We start from the raw sequence: 17647 nt of genomic DNA on the forward strand, positions 1-17647 counted from the left end.
TAGGTGAAATGAACCCCAAGATAAGTATTCAAATGTTTTTTCTTTCATATGATTGTTTCTAACACATTTATAAGATGATTTCTTTGTTGCTTTGTATGTCCCTCCCCCACGATATAACCCCTGCTTTCACCATATTTGATGTTGGTATAATTTGTGGAGGGGAAGGGAAAAAACAAATCATTTAAATAGGGATACAGGTGGACCCATTGCAACAAGAAGATGTACAAGTCGTTATGTTGAAAACGAACTTTACAACTTTGGCAGGGGGGGGTGAGGAGATGGGGGGGCAAGAGGGAGAGATGGAAAGGGATAGGAAGGGGAAACAAAGGAGGAGGCAACAATGCTTGATAAGAAATGTACTCATTACCTTGCCCATGTAACTGTAACCCCTCTGTACAGTATTTTCACAATAAAAAAATCAGCAAGTCCTATTAAATATAGCCAGGGGGCTGGGAAGGTAGCTCAGTGGTAGAGCGCTTGCCTTGCATGCTTGAGGCCCTGGGTTCGACTCCTCAGCACCACATAAGCAAAAAGAAAAAAGCCAGAAGTGGCGCTGTGGCTCAAGTGGTAGAGTGCTAGCCTTGAGCTGAAGAGCTGAGGGACAGCGCCCAGGCCCAGAGTTCAGGCCCCACAACCAGACCCAAAAATAATAAATAAATAAATAAATAAAGCAAGCCAGGGACTGGGAATGTGGCTTAATGGTAGAGTGCTTGCTTAGCATGCGTGAAGCTCTAGGTTCAACTCCTCAGTGCCACATAACCAAAAAAAGCCAAGTGATAGAGTGCTAGTCTTGAACAAAAGAGGTTCAGGGCCAGTGCCCAGGTCTTGAGCTCAAGGTCCAGGACAGGCGAAATAAATAAATAAATATATATATAAATAAATAATGTGGCCAGGGCTCTGTGTCCCCGTCCCCTTTTCCTCGAGATAACTATCCCTTTTCTTTCAAGGTTCCATTTTCCAGACACTTTACACATCTTTTCTTTTCCCCAGACTCACTGCAGTGTAAGAATGTTCACTTTAAGCCAAGCACTGTGACTCACACCTGTAATCCTAGCTACTCAAGTGACTGAGATCTAATGATCACAGTTCAAGACCAGCCCAAGCAGGAAAGTCTATAAGAGAATCTTATCTCCAATTAAGCACCAAAAAAGTCCGAAGTAAAGCTGTGGCTCAAGCTGTAGCCTTGAGCAAAAAATGTTCAAGGACAGAGCCCAGGCCCTGAGTTCAAGCCCTAAAACCAGAAAGAAAAAAAAAAGTTCATTTTAAAGGACAAAGCCCAGCCCAGGAACCAACCCTGGGCAAGCTCAGCAGATGCTGGCCACGGGTAGGGTAACTCCAACAAAACTCTACCTTGTTGGCAGCTCTGGTCCATGGAGGCTCCTGTAGGGTGTGAGGTCTCAGGAGCAACTGCAATAGGAACATCTCACTATTGACATAAAGAAGGGGTTCTGAGTGTTGCTCCCTTGAGATATTTTGAGGGAATCATTTCCTTCATTGATGTCCCATTCTAAAGCTTTTCTCTTCCTTTCAGTTTTTACCTGCAGCAGCAGCAGCAACAATGCAAAGGCCCCTGACAGCCCCCTCCCAAGGTACCTGAGCCTTGTCCTCCACCCTTCACCCAGCAGAAGTGGCCCCACTGCCAATAAACCCCCATTCCAGCAAGAATAACATCCCAAAAAGCAGAAGTGACCCTCAGTGTCCCCAACCTGGACATGGAGATACTTTGTCTTCCTGCATACCTCCATCACTTCCTTTCCAGCAACAACAGGGAAAATCATATAACCTTCAAGTTGACATCTGTCCTTGGACCAAGAAGAGAGATATAATCTACTGGGATTTCCTCTCCAAATCAACAACTTCTCCCACCTCAATGATCTAAACAGAAGTGCCATGATCTCAATCTTTACCTGTGGTTCACTTGTGCCAATATGTCCAGCTCCTGCTCTGCTGCAACACTGCCTCCTGCTGGTTGTGCACGATCCACAGTAAGAACAGCACTCACTCGGCTCTTTCTCTGTAGGACTGAACAACTTTTTTGAGGTTTTTTTAGAATAACAGAAACCGTTTAAATCAACGTAAATTTTTTTCCAGAGTTCTTCATAGCACAATTCGACACTCTTTGGTGAAGACAATGAAAGCTTCTGCTTTCTATTTTCCCTAAAACTTTGCAAAAACCTTTCATGAAGTTCACTCCACTGGACTCAGAATTTATTCTAAGGCCTGTGACTATTCTTCTCAATTTCCAATTAAAGAAAAAAAAATGTTTACCCCTGAGTGGCCATGTACCTGCTGAGGATGGGAGAAAATCACAGAGGAACAAAATAAGTTGGAATGACCCTGGTGGCAATCAAAGGCTCCAAGAAAGTGACCTGGGGACCCCGCTCAAGCCAGAGAGTCCTATTCTCTTCTCTGTCTGGTCATCCACTCTCAATCCCTAAGATTCCCATTGTCTCCCGGACCCACCTCTTCACAAATCACCTATCTTTTTCTCACAAAGACTCCCCCCCACAGAGAGGAGGGGTGGGGGAGTCAGGAATGCAGGCTGAGCTGAACATGAAGGTAAGGTTGACTCAGCATCTGAGATCGGAACTCTGAGCCTGATTGGGAGAAATCAGGCAAGAAATGTATGAATGGGTAAAAAGCATGGGGCCAGAGGAGGTTATTACGGCAGGAGTTCTCAGACTCTTTGTTCTGGAAAATTATTTACATTCTTAATATTGAGAGACTCAAGGAGATTTCATTCTTGTGAGTTGTATCTATTGGTATTTCTTATGTTAAAATTAAAAATGGGGGAAATAATTAAACACATTATACATATGCACCTTCTATATTAGCTCTCGGAGAGATGTTAGTGTCTTGTATACATATACTTTCTGGAAAAATCCTACTGGTAACTCAAAGTAGAAAAAAAAAAAAAAGCCATGAATGAACCAGGTCCTAGTTACTCACACCTGTAATCCTAGCTACTCACACAGCTGCTGAAATCCAAGGACAGTGGTTCAAAGCCAGCTTGGGCAAACAGTTCATAAGACTCCTCCCCAATTTATCACCAAAAAGCTAGAAGTAGGGCTGTGGCTCAAATGGTAGAGCATTAGCTCAAGGACAGTGTCCAGGCCCTGAGTTCAAGCCCTAGGACTACCACAAAAAAAAAGTGAATAAGGAAGTCAAATCCCATTTTACATCATTATTTTAAGAGAGTTGACCTCTCTGTCCCTATTGAATGCACCTCAGGACTATTCAAGGTCCTCCCACACCTGTTAGGACCACTAGTCTAGTGAGTCATTGTGAGGCCAGGCCCCCAGGTCTCTGAAGAGAGAAAGCAGCACAATCAAGAAAGTTCTCCTTGAGCTTCTATCTCAGGCTCCTTACAGTATTATGTTTGTCATTAAACCACCCTGCCAAGTTGCATTCTGCGTTTTGATTTACCAATCATTGATTAACACTGCTAACTCAGAACTGATTTCTGCAACCAGGAGCAATAAAACCTATAAAGTGTTCTGCTAGATAAAGCTGACGATAAAGAGAAGAGAACAGAGCATATATCTGGGGTGGGGGCTGGGGGTGTCTGAAGGAGCCTCCTTTGAGGTCTGCTCAGCTGGTGTGTTGCGCTATATGGACCAGTAGACTGATCTGTATTGAAAGGCAAGAATCTACTTACACATCTAATGTTTGGTGTTCATTCTAGATAAATGAATGACAATTCTAATACAAACAAGAAAAGAAACGCAATTATTTTTAAACATTGTCCCTATGGAAGGACTTTGGTCCATTCAGAATGAACTGAATTCTGTCAACAGCTCCTCAAGCTTGGAAGAGAACCCTCCAGAAAGCCATACCGCCACCATTGCTTCAAATACACCCTGGTAAGGCATGAGCAGGGGACCTAACCCAGGCAATGCAAGATTCCTGACCCACAGAAACATTAGATGATGCATGTGCAGCACTGTAATATAATAAGTATGTGACCACCCTCCCCCACAGTATAACCCTTGTTTTCACTGTATTTGATGCTGGTATAATTTGGGGAGCTGAAGAGAAAAAGCAAATTGTTTAAATAGGGATACAGGTGGACCCATTGCAACAATGAGATGTATAAGACACTATGTCAAAAACTAACTTTACATTTTAGCCTGGGGAGGGGGGGGATGTAGTTGTGGAGATGGGAGGGGAAAAACAAAGGAGGAGGCAACAATGCTTGATAAGAAATGTACTCATTACCTTGCTCATGTGATTGCAACCCCTTTTGTACAGTATTTTCACAATAAAAAAACTTATTTTAAAATAAATAAATAAATGTGACCATTTTATGCTACAATATAAAAACAATATAAGTACTACAAACACTTTCTTGTCCCACTGAATATTTTCTTTCCCAGGTTAACCATCCTCAGTCTTTTTCTTTTGTTGTTTTTTTCAATCATTTTTATATAACATGATTTTCTAGTTCTGTCATCTTTTTTTGTTCTCTCTCTCTCAGAGTCATTGCAAAAGAACAATATTCCTCTTTTTTAAAAGGAGGGGGGAGATCTTGCAAAAATAAAAACAACAACAAAGTACATCTAACAGGAAAAACACAATGATAAATATCTCCAGTCATATTCATACTCTGCAGCAACAGAGAGAATCGACCATTTGGTACCTTCAGGTTGTGGCAGAAATCCAATGGAAATATCCTAACCACAGGGTGAAGAAAAGTAAGAGAAGGCAGAGTATTGTTCCCTTCCCTCTGAATGCTTGAGTATTCAATTCTCCTCCTTTTTATTGTAAAACTGTGAGTTCTTGGCCAACCAATGCAAAGTCCCCAGAGGACTGAAGAGAAAGGTCCTATGAGCAGTAGCCACAAAGCCAAGTCTCCGGCTAGCTCCTCCCCCAGGGCTCCAGGGAGTGCTGGCCACCCTTCCCAGCATCCCAGAAATCTGTGCAGTGCCCACTTAATCAGCAGCAATACACACAAATCCATACTCAAGTGATATAGAATCTCTCCTGTTTACCACATATGCCTCCTTCCCCCAGACTCCCATCCTGAGCATCCCAGAGGCCTCAAGATCCCAACTCTCCAGAGTTCCAAGAATACACTCCAAGAATATACCCTAGGTTTCCACAGGCTTCCCAAGAAGCCACAGGGATTAGACAAATGTACTCAATGAAACTTCTTTGGGGCCTACTATACCATCCTTCCCCCGTCTCCATCTTCTCTTGTTCTATTGGGGTAAGAACAGATTTCATGACATCCATCCTTTGGACAAATGTAAATGTGCCATGCATCATTGTTGACTCTAGGTACAATGTTATATGGCAAGATATCTAGAGCTTATCGTCTTATATGCCTGTTGATTAAGAACTCCTCACTTCCCCCTCCCATAATCCTTAGTAGCCACTATTTTCAGCCTCTAAGTTTATGAACTTGACTGTTTTAGGTAGCTCTTACAAGTGGGCCCATGCAGTATTTGCCTTTCTGGGTCTGATTTCCTCCACTCTGTGTAATGTTCTCAGTGACAAGTGTTGTTGGATTTGACAGAATAGCCTCCATGGGGGGAGGGGGACCTAAATAGTATCCCATTATTTGTCAATGCCACATTTTCTTTATCCATTCATCTGGCAATGGGCTACATTGTTTACACATTTTGGCTGCTGTTTGATTGACAGGGTTGAGTCTTCCAGCTGTGTTGTCCTAACCTATACTGCCTCCTGGTGGCAAAATAAGCTCATTACAAAAAAAACACGAAAACCTTATAAAGCACAACTAGCAAAGAAATTGACACTCTATCTTAAATCATCTGAAAATCCCAGGAATTTCCTGAATTTATTACCCCACTTAAATGAAGAAAATGAGTCTCTGTGTGTTTTTTTTTGTCTTTTTATTCTTCTTTGCATTTGCAAACATTCCCTCCATTGTGCTCTGAGCCAGCATGCTGAGAGATTTCATCTTTATCTTTGCTCTTTCCATTAAAGAATCTGAGACTGGGCACCAGTGGCTCATGCCTGTAATCCTAGCTACTCAGGAGGCTGAGATCTAAGGATCATGCTTTGAAGCCAGCCTGGGCAGAAAAGTCCCCACGAGACTCTTATCTCCAATTAACCACTCAAAACCCAGAAATGGAGCTATGGCTCAAGTGGTAGAATGCTAGGCCCAGGCCCTGAATTCAAGCCTCATAACCAACAAAAAAATAAAATAAAATAAAATAAAGGGATCTGACCCAATGAGACCCCAGTTAATCCCCCTTGCTTTAAGCTAAGAAAGTAGTGAAACCACAGGAAAATAAAGGGGGGAAAAGCTTGATCGGAAACAGGAAGTGCCCAAAAGTAGAATATGAGTATGGGTAAGTATGGCAGAGTGGGAAAAGGGGAAGGGAGAGGAGGATTTTATCTACGCACTAAATGTCTTCCTTTGCATTGGTGCCACTTTCTGAGTTCAGATTGTGTCATTCACTCATCTCTCCATTCAGCCTCTCTTACTGAGACCCAGCAGACTAATAAAGTTTGCTCTATGTTTCATTTCAGTGGGGTTTTGCTGCCACTATCAGCTGCCCACCCAGCCCTAGGTGAAACTGGTAGCAAGGATACTAAACGTGACACCAGTGGTAGTGGTGATGTCTCAGGAGGAAGGCTTTACAGGCCAAGAAGGTGATGGGCAAATTATGCTCTGTTGATAGTCCAGTAGATGATATACAGTCATTCAGGGGGAACTTGTTCAAGAAAAAGAAAAAAAGAGAGAGAAAGCTGACAACAGTTAAAAGAAATCACCACATCTTTGACAGTAGTGTCACAGATGACTGTAACTCTCCAGATCCAAACTGGTAGCTTTGATCCAAGGCTGAACAGCATGTGAGGCTGGACCTCCTGAAATGGATATGGTAACAGCTTTGGGGATACAGAATTCACAAGCAAAGTTAGAGGAAGGAAAGTGAGGAGTAAGCTGCAGCAAAACTATGACATTAACACCAGTTATCTGGGAAGCTAAACCTTACCTACTTTCCCCTTACATTTAGGTTCATTCAGGTTTTAATTATATATGGCATTGTTTATCCCTTGTGAAGATCAAGAAAACTCTTTATTAGGATTCTCTATCTTCACAGTCCCTTTTCTTTCCTGTCCCTTAACCTCTCTTTAGACCATTGCACGCTCATCCATTCCATAGAGTTGAGGTGAAATAAATTCAAATCTCAAGTATTCAGTGACACAAATGCCAAAGACACATTTCTAATAACCACTAGAGACATGCCTCTGTAACCACACTCTACTTTCTCAGGTTCAAACACCTCTTCCTATTATGCAAACCTATTACCCTGCTTCTTCAGCTTTCACTACCATCTTGAAATGCTACCATCTTGAAACTGAGTCATCTTCAATTGTTTCTTCTTACGCATTTTAAAGGTAACAACCGAGCCCCATGAATTAGCTTGATGCTATTTCTCTCACTGGTACTGTCTCCCACTACTACTGTCTTCTTCAGATGCAAAGACTTTTATAATTCCTTTGAAGGAACCTATTCTGGCTTTACACTGCCACCCCATCAACCAACGCATTGCATCCCTTGCTTTCGGAATTTCAACACCTTAGACATGATCGCACCACAACTATAATGCAAAGCCATTCACAACTCATCAGTAATGATTGACAACGTGAACCTCCAATACCTCAGTGCAGGTACTGTGTCAGGGTCAGCCCCACTTATCTTCCCCACACTAATCTCCCACTACCATCCAACCGGAAAAAAAATAGCTCAGATCTTTCACAAGGCCAGGAAAAACCTCTGAGGGGCAGACCTTTTGACTCGATGGATGGATCTGACCACTCAGCAGTGGTCAGGAGCATCAGACTCACTTTCTAATACAGAATATTTATCTTGGATATTGAAGTAGACACCCTGATTGTATAAGCAATCATGTACACACACACACACACACACACACACACACACACACACACACACACACGAATATGTTCAGGAACACTGAGAACATGTGCTCAAATAATCCTGAGACTTGGGTCCCAGAGGACAGAATGGTAGAGGAACTTTCAGAATCTTACATTTGAAAAATGGGGGAAAGAAAGAGTAGCCATCAGAATGATCCAGAAGATCAACCACAGCCAATGTGGAAAACAGGTAAGTTCAAAGGGAGTTAAAATTGGGGGGAGGATGAAGAGAAAGCAGAGATCATTGTTAAACTGTAAGCTAGCTTTTCTGCTCTTGGCAACAATAAGTCTCCTTTCCTTGACGCTCAGGGGTATTCACTACAGCCTAATTCTGCAAGCACCAAGACAGTGATGAATCATAGCTATATATATATATATATATATATATATATATGCTGGTCCTGGGGCTTAAATTCAGGGCCTGAGAGCTGTCTCTGAGCCTCTTTCTGCTCAAGGCTAGCACTCTACCACTTAAGCCACAACACCACTTTCAGCTTTTTCTGAGTAATTCATTGGACATACAAGTCTCATGACTTTTATACCCGGGCTGGCTTTGAACTGCAATCCCCTGATCTCAGCCTCCTGAGTAGCTAGGATTACAGATGTGAGCCACCAGCGCTTGGCTCATGGCTATATTTTTTTTTTTTTTTTGGGTCCGGTAGTGGGGCCTGAACTCTGGGCCTGGGCACTGTCCCTCAGCTCTTCAGCTCAAGGCTAGCGCTCTACCACTTGAGCCACAGTGCCACTTCCGGCTTTTTTCTTTTTGCTTATGTGGTGCTGAGGAATCGAACCCAGGGCCTCGAGCATGCAAGGCAAGCGCTCTACCACTGAGCCACCTTCCCAGCCCCTCATGGCTATATTTTTATGTCAATGGTTTGAGTTGAGTTGGAAGCCCTGAAGTCACCCAACAATCACTACTCATGATGCTGCAGTGATGTCATAGTGGAGCCCAACTTTATCCCACCCACAACCTTCTCAGAGCTCAGCAGAGGAACTAGAGGGAGATTACACCTTCCCAAGCACAGCTATGCCATCTGCTTTTATTTGAACAACTTGTCAAGTTCACCAGCAACACCAAGGGGTGAGTTGCAGCTAAACAACTAGAAATGACTGTCCTGGTCACCTCTCTTTGTGGGAGTGGCCTACACAGTGCAGGACACAGGGTTGTTATGTTCACTGTCATTCGGGGGGGGGGGGGGCAAAAAACAAAGGTGCACTTCATGCTGGTACACACCATCTTAGAGTTCACGTTTATGATCTGACTTCCCAGAAAGCATACTAATTTTAAAACTAGCTTAGCATTACATTTTAAAGTTTCATATAATGGACATGTAATTGTATTTGTATATGGTTAAAGGAAATCAAAGATTTGTCAATTAGATCAAGTTTGAAATCTTGTCAAAGACAGAAATGCTCTATCCACATTTACAAGATAAATCTTCCAGAGAGACATACCTAGCTTAGGACAAAACTCAACACAGAAGAAAAAGACTTCTCTTCAAAAAGTCCTATCTTAAGGTTCCGACATTCATATTTTTAACCTTCATATTTTGATAAATTAGAATTTCCCCCATTCATTTCTTTCCTGATGTCTTTCTTTATGACTCACTATTAGCAAACCTAACTTGAAACAAGGGAGGGGACAATTCTAGAATGATCCCTAGAAATTAGCCATAGCAGGGATTCAGTTGCCTTTCCCAGAGAAGAAAGCAATTTTCAAGATTTCTGGTGGTCAACGTAGGACACAGGGTTAAAAGAAGTGCCTGCAGTTCCCAGAACCCTCACATACCTCCCATTTCTCTCCATAAGGATGGAGAAGCGCCTTACCAGTGTTCTCTGGAAACTGGGCCATGTTATGGGTTCAGAGAACTCTGGTAAAGTCCAGTAGCATGCTCAGAGTCATGGACTCCTTGAAATACTGGTTTAAATAAATTACATAAAACCTATGGGGCTACAGAAAACACCAACAATATGAACCTATAGTTATTGTGGTTGGAGACAAGGAACATCCAGGACCCTACCTTAGAAGCCCCTACAAGAGAAAAATCAAAGAAAAAGTAGAGAGATGAAAACATGTTGCCACAAATCCAGAACAAGAATGGGGACACTTCTTAGAGGAGAAGAGGGGCAGAATGCAATCAGGGATTCAATGTATGGCCTACAAAATCAAGAGGCGTGAGAAAAGGGGTGGGTGGGAGGGGGGGATGAGGATGTTGAAAGAAGTGACATTGATCAAGACACTTTGTACCGTAAACTTTTGTTAAATGGCAACTCCTTTGTACAACTACTTGAAGATGATGTTGTATGATGATGATGAGATGATGATTATACTGCTACTAATACTACTAATACTACTAATGATAATAGAATGAGGACAGTCCCTAAAAGTTCTAGAACCCCAACACGTGTTAGGATAGGCTTCTTAAGCACAGGGGTGGGCAGCAATTGTGAGTAAAAAATGCCACTAGAGCCCCTCCCACCAACAACCTGTCTCCCCTTGCTTTGTAGGGCCTACTTGCTCAAGAAACAATGTCAAGCAATGATAATAAGCCTATGGACACGGGGGAGAGGCCCCTGAACTGTGACCCCAGGTGTGAACAGAAGTGTGAAGCCAAATGCCAGCCCAGCTGTTTAAAGAAGCTGCTCCAACGCTGTGCGGAAAAGTGCCCAAAGGAAAAGTGTCCACCACCACCTCCATGCCCTCCATGCCCCCCTCCATGCCTCCCTCCCTGCCTCCCAGAATGTCCCCCACCATGTGCCCCACCACCGCCATGCCCTCCACCGTGCGCTCCTGATCCCTGCTCTCCTCCTTGCGCACCCCCAGAATGAAGCACCCTGGGGCAACCCCCCCCACCTCAATGCCACTAGTACCGCCACCACCCGTATGACAACACTGTGGGGCTGAAGTTGAAACCATGAACTGACAAGTAAACGTGTTCCTCTGCTGTGCAAGATTTCTGGTCTTGGTGGATTTGGTATATTTTATTGTTGTTGGTGCTGCTGCTGCTGTGGTACAGAGGCAATCATTGGGGAGTATAAGGGTAGAATCCCAGACCTTCTACCATGAAGGACCTTCAAAGATGCCCCACTTTTCTACCTACTGCTTAGAAGAGTTGCCTCTTCTGAAGGGTGTGTGCAGGGAATTTCAACTCCTGTTAGAAAGAAAACCTGAGTGATTCTCACATTTGGCTGCCAGTAGTAAAGTGAGCAACCCCAGGAAAAGAGAGACAGAAAGCAATAAGGGGAAAGAACAAGAAATTGACAAAGTGTCCAGGAAGGCTCAGGAAAAGATGTTCTACCACGTTGGCTGTTAGTCCAAGTATATAATACTTACACAAAGGAGCTCTGAGTGAGGGCTACAGAGGCCTAAGTGCTCCTCTAGTCCCTCACTGAACTTCTCTGCGCAAGGAAGAAAGGAAACTCAGTTTCCTCCTCTCTGCAAATGGAAGTGTTGTGAGACTTAAGAGTTAAAAAAGATCCAGTGCCTAGACTACCAGGTCTGCTAGGTTACAGGAACACTGTCTATTTACTTGGACAGAACACTCATCACACTGAACTTAATTGCTCCATACTTCTTCATTAGGCTGTAAGACACCTGAACACAGTGGCCAGGCTTTAATATACTCCTGTAGACACATAGCTACTCTTTTTTCCCAGACCTGGGCTTGAATTCAGGGCCTGGAAGCTGTCCCTGAGCCTCTTTGTGCTGAAGGCTAGCGCTCTAGCCACAGTGCTACTTCCAGCTTTTTCTGAGTACTTCATTGGAGATAACAGCCTCACAGACTTTCTTGCCCTAGCAAGCCTTGAACCACAATCCTCATATCTCAACCTCCTGAGTAGCTAGGATTACAGGCATGAGCTACCAACACCCAGCTCACTAGATATTCTTAAGAAAATAGAAAAGCAGACTTTGATACTGAACTATACTTATGTAACCTATTGCTATTGAGAGAATCCAATAAAGGGTACAGGGAATCTCCACTTTTGTGACTTTCTATAAATTCAAGCTTTTATTTTGGTTATATTTGACTAATGCTTTAATTAGATTTATAAATTTAGATTTATCGTATCTAATTAAAAATAGATCAGCATCCAGTTAGGAATGAACAAGGAGAAGGCATCCACAGATGCTATGTTAGTCACAGTTTGTTACAAGGAGCTTGGCAGTCTGTGCCAAACTGGGAATATAATGAATTTTATACCTGAGAAGTATATTGGAATGGGAGGTAGAATTAAAGAGAATTACAGCAAGTAGGCCTTCAGGGAGCTCCTATTATCTCCAGAAACAGAGCCTGATTGTCTAGAAGGTCATGAGCCTGCCTCTGTGGCCAAGAAGATGCCAGAGCCTTGCCACACAAGTAAAACCAGCTGTGAATTATAGTCTACCATATTTAAATGGAAATAAGCTCGGGATTCTCTGCAGTCACAGATATTGTGAAAGAAGCTGGCTCTGGGATGGTTCTGGATGGAATCAAACCCACCAACACTGTCCATCCCTCTGAGGGGAATGAGCATCAAGAAGATGGGTTCATCTGTGTCTTATATGTATATATGTTTGTCTGATTTGGGAAAGGAAGGGGAATAACAAAATGGTGAGACAAAGGACCAATGCAACAGTGATACTAACAAGACACTATGCTAGAAATGAACTTGACAACTCAAAGGAATTGGGGGTAGGGAAAGTGGTAGAAAATGAGGGAGGGGGTAAACATGTTTGACAAGAAATGTACTCATTACCTTACTTAATGTGATTATGTACTTATGTGACTCTGTACATCACCCTTACAATATATGAAAAAAAGGATGAGTTCACAGCAGCAAATGATGTGACCCATACAGAGAGCTCAAAAGTTGCCAAGACACTGGGTCACTGGACGCCTGACTTATGTGGTAGAGCACTCACCTAGCTTGTGTCAGGCCTTGATTCAAGCCCTAGTACTTCCCAGGAAAAAAATTATACTCCCTCCCAACCAAGGTTGTATAATCACCTAGTTACAGAAGCAGACTTTTAGGATATGAAGCTAGACAAGGTCTTTAGGTGACACCCTCTCATTTGCCAGATGTGAAAGCTAATAGTTGCTTTCTCTTACATGAAGAGACACTGGGGGCTCAGGGTCTCCTGGCAGGGATGGGAGTCTGTCCACAGGATCCCTACATACCAGTGCCCTGCAGAGGCAGTTGTTAGATGCCAGACACCTCTAGAAGAACACAGGGCACTAGAGGACTGTGGTCTACTGTTGCTATCAGAAATTAAAACCACCTATTTTACAGATCAAAAAGAAAAGCCTAATCTGGTGGCTCATACCTCCAATCCTAGCTACTCAGAAGGCTAAGATCTGAGGATTATAGCTTGACATCAGTCCAGGTAGAAAAGTCCATGATGCTCCTATCTCCAATGAACCAGTTTTTTTTTTTAAATGGTGTGACTCAAGTAGTAGAATGACAGTCTTGAACAATAAAATTGAGAACACAGGATCCTGAGTTCAAGCCCCAGTAGCAACACAGGGTGGGGAGGAGTAAAAGAGAACAAAATAAAATCAATGACATAATTTTTCTATCAATTAAAATATCAGAACCATAGCCAGGAGCTGGTGGTTCACGCCTGTAATCCTAGCTACTCAGGAGGCTGAGATCTGAAGATCACAGTTCAAAGCTAGCCCGGGTAGGAAAGTCCATGAGACTCTTATCTCCAATAAAAAACACTAGAAAACCAGAAATGGTGCTGTGGCTCAAGTGGTAGAGCGCTTTGCCTTGAGCTGAAGAATACAGGGACAGCGCCCAAGCCCAGAGTTCAAGCCCTACGACTGACCAAAAAAAATCAGAACCTAACCATTAAAAGTTTTCCACTCTTTGTGAGAGTTCAAATAAACTCTTTTAGAGCACAGCTGAGCAAAAATGGGAATGTATATCAAAATCATAAAATGCTTCAACTGTTTGGCCTAATTCAACTTGATCTACTTCATAGAACTTAGGCAAAAATAATAATAATAATAATAATTGAAACATTGGAGGGACAAATTATAAAAAATAATGTAATTTAGAAACAATTTCAATATCTAACAATGTTTGATTAAAGTTGGCCCTACTGGCACATTACACAGTCATTAATGTATTAAGAATACTGTTGGTATAGATGATTTGCAACTATAAAAAGGGAACAAAGAAAGCTTTTGGTGGTGCTATGGGAGGAATGGGACAAGGGGGTATGATAGAGGGAATGAAATTGATTGTAATACCGTGAACACATGTGGAGATATAACCATGAAATCCCCACGCCTGTAATTAACCCTGCAGAGAGGCATCTACTGGATGCCAATAAGAAAAATGTACTAAAGAAGCACTGGGAGCATAATTCAGCAGTAAAGCACTCAGAGCCCTGGGTTCAATTCTCAGCCCAGGAAAAAAAAAAAGTTGTACTTAAAAACAAAGTAAAGGAATTGTGTGTCTGCACCCACACAGCCCACTCTCCAACACCCAAGGAGAAGGGAGATAACTAAGGTCTCTATACCATGAGTCCTACAAAGCAGAAAGCCCGCACATGTATGGGTGGTAAAGCACTAAGGAAACAACTGGCTACAAAAGCGGCTCCCAACACTGCGCCCTCTACTGGATGGATGAAGAAACCTCATGGTGACAGGCCTGCTACTGTGGCACTTGGTGAAATTAGATGTTATCAGAAACCCACTGAGCTTCTGATTTGTAAGCTCCCTTGCCAGTGCCTGATGTGAGAAATTGCTCAGGACTTCAAAACAGATCTGCACTTCCAGAGTGCAGTGATTGGTGTTTGGCAGAAGGTGAATGAGGTCTGTCTGGGCCTTTAGGAAGATATCAACCTGAGTGTTAGCCATGCCAAACATGTCACAATGATGCCAAAAGATAATCAGATAGCACACCACACATGGAAAACATGCTTGAGAATACACTGTGATGGGAAATATTTCATTTTCAAACCACTTTGGTCCATGTTATCAGTAGTTCTGAAAATTAGATTCCCCCCATCTTCTTCGCTTGGGGTCAAAAGCTAAGTATGTGGCTGTAAGTAGAAAAAAATAGGGGGCAGAAATCAGGTATTGGCAGTTTTCCATTTTCATTTGGATTTTTAATATGATTTCTTATAGATAGCAGCGAAATTGTGTTTGTAGCATTTTAATCATACTGTAACTTCGATCTACTTTTCTAAATGGATTGTCCTACATACAAGCACATATTCTTAATTCTGTCTTCTGCACTATTTCTGTAAGTTTACTATTGAGAATAAAAGACCCCAAATAGCAAAAAACGATCTTCAACAGAAAGAACAGTGCTGGAGGAATATCAATATCAAATTTCAAACTCTACTACAAAGCCATAGTAATCAAAACAGCTTGGTACTGACACAAGAACAGACCACAGGACTAATGGAATAGAATTGAAAACCCAGAAATGAACCTACAGACCTATAGCCATCTAATCTTCAATTAAGGCGCTAAAAAAATAGAATGGAAGAAAGACAGCTTCTTCAGTAAATGGTGCTGGCACCAGAATCAACTCCAAATGTATCAAAGACCTCAGAGTCAAAGCAGACACCCTGAAAACAGTACAGGACGGAATAGGAGAAACCCTAGGTCTCTTTGGCACAGGCTGAAATGTTCTTAATAGAGACCCAGAAACACAACAAATCAAAGGAAAGTTGGACAAATGGGATTGCATGGAATTGCAGAGCTTCTGCATGGCAAAGGACATAGCTAGCAAGATCAATAGAAAGCACGGATTGGGAGAAGATCTTCACTAGTCATACAACGGACAAGGGTCTCATATCTAAAATATACCTGAAATTCAAAAATTAAATCCCCCAACAACAAATCCTCAAAGAAACAGCTGCCCAATAAATAAGTGGGCTGAAGACTTAAAGAGAAACTTCTCTGAAGAGGAAAGAAGGATGGCCAATAGACACATGAAGAAATGCTCAAAACCTCTCTAACCATAAAAGAAATGCAAATCAAAACAACACTGAGATACCATGTCACCCCAGTTAGAATGGCTATAATCAAGAACTCTAATAACAACAGATGGTGGAGGGGATGTGCACAGAAGGGACCCCTACTGCATTGTTGGTGGGAGTGTAAACTTGTTCAACCACTTTGGAAAGCAGTATGGAGGTTTCTCAAAAGACTCCACATAGAGCTTCCCTATGACCCAGCAATTCCACTTTTGGGCATTTACCCAAATGATCACAAACAAGACCATACTAAAGCTACCAGCACAACTATGTTAATTGCAGCATTATTTACCATAGCTAAGATATGAAACCAACCCAGATGCCCCTCAGTTGATGAATGGTCAAGAAAATGTGGTATCTATACATAATGGAATTCTATGCCTCCATCAGAAAGAATGCCATTGCCCCATTTGTTAGGAAATGGAAAGACTTGGAAAAATTATATTAAGTGAAGTAAGCCAGGCTCAAAGAAACCTAGATCCCATGGTTTCCCTTATCTGCAGTAACTAGTATATGTCTGAGACAAGCAGAAATGGTCAGACAAATTGATGTTAGGCAAAATGAACCCCAAGATAAGGACTCAAATTGTTTTTCTTTCTTGCTATTGTTTCTAACATATTTATAAGATGATTTCTTTGTTTCTTTATATGTCCTTCCCCCACATTATAGCCCCTGTTTTCACTGTATTTGATGTTGGTATAATTTGTGGAAGGGAAGGAAAAAAAAATGTTTAAATAGGGATACAGGTGGACCCACTGCAACAATGAGATGTACAAGACGTTATGTCAAAAAATGAACTTTACAACTTTGGGGAGGGGGATGGAAGGGCAGAGATAGTAGGGGAAACAAAGGAGGAGGCAGCAATACTTGATAAGAAATGTATTCATTTCTTGCTCATGTAATTGTAACCCCTCTGAATGGTATTTTCACAATAAAAAAACTTATTAATAAAAATAAATAAAATACATTGAAGTATAAAGCCTGAGTGGATGGCTCATGCCTGCCATCCTAGCTACTCAGGAGGCTGAGAGCTAAGGATCACAACTCAAAGCTAGCCAGGCAGGAAAATCCATGAGACTCATCTCCAATTAACCACCAAGAAGCCAGAGGTGGACCCATGGCTCACATGGTAGAGTGCCATCCTTGAACAAAAAAGGAACAGTGCCAGGACCTGAGTTCAAGCCTCATTATTGGCCCAAAACATAAAATACATCAAACTACTTTAAAAAAAAGTAAAGCTCCAACTGAACATGTAACATAAAGCAATTATCTTTCACAAAACTTTTTGAGAAGAAGAAGAAGAAGGAGAAGAAGAAGAAGAAGAAGAAGAAGAAGAAGAAGAAGAAGAAGAAGAAGAAGAAGAAGAAGAAGAAGAAGAAGAAGAAGAAGAAGAAGAAGAAGAAGAAGAAGAAGAAGAAGAGAGGAGGAGGAGGAGGAGGAGGAGGAGGAGGAGGAGGAGGAGGAGGAGGAGGAGGAGGAGGAGGAGGAGGAGGAGGAGGAGGAAGAGGAAGAAGAGGAAGAAGAAGAAGAAGAAGAAGAAGAAGAAGAAGAAGAAGAAGAAGAAGAAGAAGAAGAAGAAGAAGAAGAAGAAGGAAGAAGAAGAAGAAGAAGAAGAAGAAGAAGAAGAAGAAGAAGAAGAAGAAGAAGAAGAAGAAGAAGAAGAAGAAGAAGAAGAAGAAGAAGAAGAAGAAGAAGAAGAAGCAAGAGGGAAGGAAGGAAAGGAGGGAGGGGAAGAAAGAAAGAAAGAAAGAA

The sequence above is a fragment of the Dipodomys merriami genome, unplaced genomic scaffold, assembly GCF_024711535.1.
Source record: "Dipodomys merriami isolate MVZ:Mamm:240054 unplaced genomic scaffold, mDipMer1.0.p SCAF_92, whole genome shotgun sequence".
NCBI classification, from domain to species: domain Eukaryota; kingdom Metazoa; phylum Chordata; class Mammalia; order Rodentia; family Heteromyidae; genus Dipodomys; species Dipodomys merriami.